Below are 5,096 nucleotides of genomic sequence, written 5' to 3' on the forward strand. Positions count from 1 at the left end.
TTGTTTGTGCGAGGAGGCAAAGTGCATCTACCTATGCCTCTATCTTGGCTGGAAGTCCTAATAAAGTTTTTCATATCTTGAGATCATAAAGCTATTTTCTTAAATATTTTCCTAAACTTTTAAAAGGTTCCCCCCCATTCAGCCATTAATTTATTTGGAGTTGAATTTTGTAAATTGTGTGAAATAAGAATTTAATTTAATTAATTTTTTTGATACAAGTAAAAAATTATTCTAGTAAAACTTACTCAATGGAACTTTCTATACTGGGAATGGGATAAGTTTTATTATTCTGTTTGGGTTTGTTTTGCTTCTTGAGGGATCAGGTTATTATCAGTTCTTGGAAAACTTAAGGTACACTCTTTGAATATTTTGTTTCCTGCATTCTTTTCATTACTTTTTCTGGAACTCATAGTAGGAATTGTTGAATCTTTTAATTTTATCTTCCAAATTTCTTGACTTATTTTGCATATTTTTCCACATCCTTTATTTTTGTTTTGCTTTCTATGTAACTTTCTCAGATTTAAGTTTTCTCTTACTAATTTTTTCTTTTAGCTGTTTCTAATACCATTTAACATTTCCATTAAGGTTTAATTTAAATGACCATATTTTAGTTTATACAAGGTATTTTATTCTTTTTCCAATCTATCTTATTTTTGCATGTGTTCAATTATTACTTTGTTTTTATTCCAGCATACTTAATCCTTGTCTCTGATAATTCTATTATCTGATCTTCTACCATTTGTTAATTAGTCAATTCTCAGTATGGTTGCCTTATTTATTTGTAAATTTTGGATTGTGAACTCATCTAAGTGGAATCTACTGGTGGAAATCTTGTATGACCTCCAGAGCAATTTTTATTTTTTAATTTAAATTTTAATGAACAATTAATTTATTTTCTGATAGTTATTTTCAGGGACTTTAATGACGTCAGTGTCCTAAAGGCTTGTAGCATGGCTTTACTATTGTCAGCTTTCTCTAAATTTCTGCAGAAACATGTTCAGGTAAGCAGACTCATTGGCTGGTTTTCCAAGAGCAATTTTTAATCACTCTTGGCAGGACTTTGTTTTTTAATTAGGTTTTTAATTTTTTTTTTTTGCTCAGACATCTTCAGACAACAGAATAGACTCATTATGATACATTTTTTGAGAGATAATTATTTCTTACATCCCAAGCCTAGGCAAAGATAAAGTCTTCCATTTTGGGATGGCATTTTTTTTCTAGTATACCTTTTGCAGATAGGTAAAACCTTCTGGAACCTCTCTTGATTCAGGAGCCTAAGTTCTGTCTGTCTTTTTCCAAAAGAGCTCCAGGACTTAAGCATTACTCATGTCATGATGAAGAACCTAACCTTTGGTTGCAAAGACATGCAAACACTGAAGAATTATCTAGTATTATCAGCTTATTCTTACCATTTTAGTTTCAGTTTCCTAGTCATTTTTGGCCACTGTAGATTTCTCTCACCTAATTATCTTTAGTTTTATAGCAGGAGTGCCTTCTGGTTTTTATAGCTTCTGAACTGCCGGAAAGGGAAGCTTGTTTGTTTAACTCTTAAAGCTTAGGTTACTCTTATAAGGAAGAGTCTTGGGTTAGAAAGAAAGTGATTTAAATAGTAATAGAAACAAACAATTATAGAGTGCAATATAAATGTGTTTACTTCAAAAATTGGTATTGTGCTTTTGCTTGCACTAAACTGTCTTTTCAGGAAAATAACTAACTCTTCACAGAAAATATGTTTATTCTTTCAATGGTTGGTGTTTACTAACTTTGTGACAGATGGCAGGGCATACCCTTCCTGTTTCAGTGTATTGACTACTGACCTACTTCTGTCTTTGTCAAAAGATAATGTAACCAATGCCTGAACTGGAAAAATGACAATCAATGCTGTGCAGATCTTCCATGTGAAAAATGTGTCCTTAAGACAAATCAAAAAGAAATTAAATGGTGCTGGAATTTTGACAATGTGGTCATCGACTGCTGCCCATTAGAAGCAATTAGTCCCATTATTATTATTCTTTTTTTTTAAAACTGGACATGCAGCCTAATGGAGCTAAAAAGGCTCACAGTCTGAAACTGATGTTGTATCTCATTTCACAAGTAATTATGACTCCTGGGAAGACTCAATAGATATATCTACAATTATACATATGTATATGTTCATTTACTCTGTTAGAAACAGTATCCGGCTATTTGTATTAATCTCCTAGAAAATTAACTTTTCTAGTTTGGCAAGCTTGGTTTACTTGGCAAGAAACTGTATAAGGACACTCATTTGTATCTAATTTGGTAAAGAGATTAAAAGATGCTGGGTAAGAGTATGGTGCCCTTCAGTCAGGTACACCTCTCCTGAAAGGTTACTGCAATAAACTTTGGGGTAAAGTGTTCAATTGAGGGAAAAATAATCAGAAATTTAAAAATAATTAAAATCTTATGACTATACTAGAAAATTTCTATGTCCTTATGTTAGATGGCTAAGGGACCACTAGGTATAAGGGTCAGTGAACAGTATTCCCTGAGCCAAAAGAGATTATATAAAAAGTCTGTTGTTTTCTTTTTCTAAATTTTGTTTTTCAATTATAGTTTGCATTTAATATTATTCTATATTAGTTTCAGGTCTACAGCAGAGTGGTTACATAATCAGGTACTTTACAGAGTGGTCCCCCTCCCCCGATATTATAAGTTCCTACGTGACACCATACATAGTTATTACAATAGAATTGACTATATTCCCTAGGCTGTACTTTACATTCCCATGACTATTTTGTAACTACCAATTTGTAGTTCTTAATCCCTTCATCCTTTCACCCAGCTCCCCAACCCCCTTCCCTTCTGGTAACCATCAGTCTTTTCTTTGCATCAATAAGTCTATTTCAATTTTGTTTGCTTTTTTTCTGTTCTTTAGATTCCACGTATAAGTAAAATCATACAATATTTGTATTTTTCTGACTAACTTATTTCACTTAAGCATAATACCCTCTAGGGACACCTATTCTGTCATAAGTGGTAAGATTTCATTCTTTTTATGAATAGTCCATTGTATGCACTACATCTTCTTCAGCCAGTTGTCTATTGATGAGTGCTCAGGTTGCTCCCATATCTTATCTTGGCTGTTATAAATAATTCTGCAATGAACATAGGAGTACATATATCCTTCCAAATTAGTGTTTTGAGTTTCTTCAGATATACACTCAGAAGTAGAATTGCTGGGTCATAAGGCAGTTCCATTCTTAACTTTCTGAGGAAACTCCATACTTTTTCCACAGTGGCTGCACCAGTCTGGACTCCCACCCACAGTGCTCGAGGGTTCCCTTTCCTCCACATCCTCACCACCTGCTGTTTTTTTACTTATTGATAATAGTCATTCTGACAGGTGTGAGGTGGTATCTCATTGTTTCTAGGAATTTATCCATTTCTTTTGAATTGTCTGATTTGTTGGCATATAGTTGTTTGTAACATTTTCTTGTAATATAGGAAGTTTGTTTTAAGGTCACTACGACCTTAAAGCCAGCTGTAGCACATGCATTTTCCACATCATTGCAGAGAAACCAAAAAGTTTTTTGCAATCCATTTCAATGAATCAATAAATTTCCACAATAAGTTTTGAAAAAAATACTGCATTTTATCATCAAAAAGAAACAATTTAATTCAACATAAGTTTATTGAGTGCTAACTCTTGGACAGCTACTATAATTAATGGTAGGTTTACACTAATAAAAAAGATGTTTCTGCCTCAAATTGCTCATGGTGTAGACAGACTCTTACATAGGTAACCAAAATGCAGTGATAGAATGGATCTGACTAATCTGTGAACAGATTATGTCCCTGTGATCTTATTACTACTAATTCCTTGAACAGGAGTGATAAAATGCAGGGGATCAGTCAGTCCCTGATTTACTATCCCAGCTCTGCGCAGAACTATGTGTTATGCCACAATTTTGCTTGCATTTCATACTTCCAGATCCCAGTCATATTAATAGCCTATAAATTTGCCTTACCACTTCGTAGAATTGCCCAGCTGCATGCAAACTCAGTTCTCTAATTTATAGAATTAGTCTCTGTCTTCTAACTACCTCTGTTCCTGGACCCTCATCTCAACATTAAACTTGACCCCTACCCCTTTTTATCCTCAATCATTCCTTTTGTCCTCTTCTTCCCACCGCCATTCAAAAACCATTTACTCACATGTTGCCATTTTTGAATCCCTGTGGATTTCAGCAAGACATAGCTAAAGTTGAAAATAGAAAAGCACTCTTAGTAGGTGCCTCCTGGATGATTTACACGCCCCCCCATTAGTGAAAATTGCAAAAATAAACCAGGACCCTGAAAGAACTGCAGGTGGCAGTAGAGGAACAAGCATACTTCCTGGTCCTTGTGCTGAAGAAAATATGCAGTTCTACCTTCGCTCCATTTTCTCCCACACTTGTATTATTTTCTCTTCATGTTTCCATTTCTTTTCTTTTTATCCCTAATTCAGACCTTTATCTTATTGACTCTCTTTCTCTATGTCTTCCCAATTGCTTTTGAAAGATATGTACAAGTAGAGATATTGCTAGTTGTTTTTTTCCCTACTCATCAAGAAATAGCAAATCTGCCATCCTTTGCCTTTTCATCCATTTAAGCCATACTAAATAAATGGGCTCTGGAACTGATACAAGCAAATATATTCCCTGTTATCTTTAATATAAAAATTATAAAAATAGTACTGGGTGGGTAAAATTTGCAAAAAAAGTGATTTTAGGAAATTGCCTGTATTTTTAGCCTGTGGCTGGCATACTTAAATTTGTCAGAAGTGTCTATCCAACTGAGAATCAAATCTGCTTAGCTGCTCATTTTTTGTAAACCAAATTTCATCGAAACATAACCATGTTCATTTATTTATCTATAGCCTTTGAATGTGTTTGCATGACAGTGCCCATATGGGATAGTGCTGATTTAGGGAAAAGAGAGAAAATGAAATTGCAATGGCTCTTAAAACTTTTTTTTCTGGAAGTGGCACATGTCACCTTCACTCATATTTTATTGGTTAAGCAAGTCAAGAGACCAAATCTGGGGAAGGAATTGTATTATTGCTGCAGGGACTTCTGGGAGGCAAAGGCCTG

At 34.2% G+C, this 5,096-nt stretch overlaps 1 non-coding gene across 1 annotated transcript; it reads right to left on the reverse strand.

The window, feature by feature from the left end:
• Positions 1-895: 895 nt before the first annotated feature.
• LOC119063932 (small nucleolar RNA SNORA33) lies at positions 896-1,025 on the reverse strand. Its single transcript, XR_005085275.2, has one exon. It is a non-coding gene; the product is annotated as a small nucleolar RNA SNORA33 (small nucleolar RNA).
• Between the last annotated feature and the right edge of the window lie 4,071 nt (positions 1,026-5,096).

This window comes from Artibeus jamaicensis, unplaced genomic scaffold, assembly GCF_021234435.1.
Source record: "Artibeus jamaicensis isolate MK-2021 breed Jamaican fruit bat unplaced genomic scaffold, CSHL_Jam_final contig_867, whole genome shotgun sequence".
NCBI classification, from domain to species: domain Eukaryota; kingdom Metazoa; phylum Chordata; class Mammalia; order Chiroptera; family Phyllostomidae; genus Artibeus; species Artibeus jamaicensis.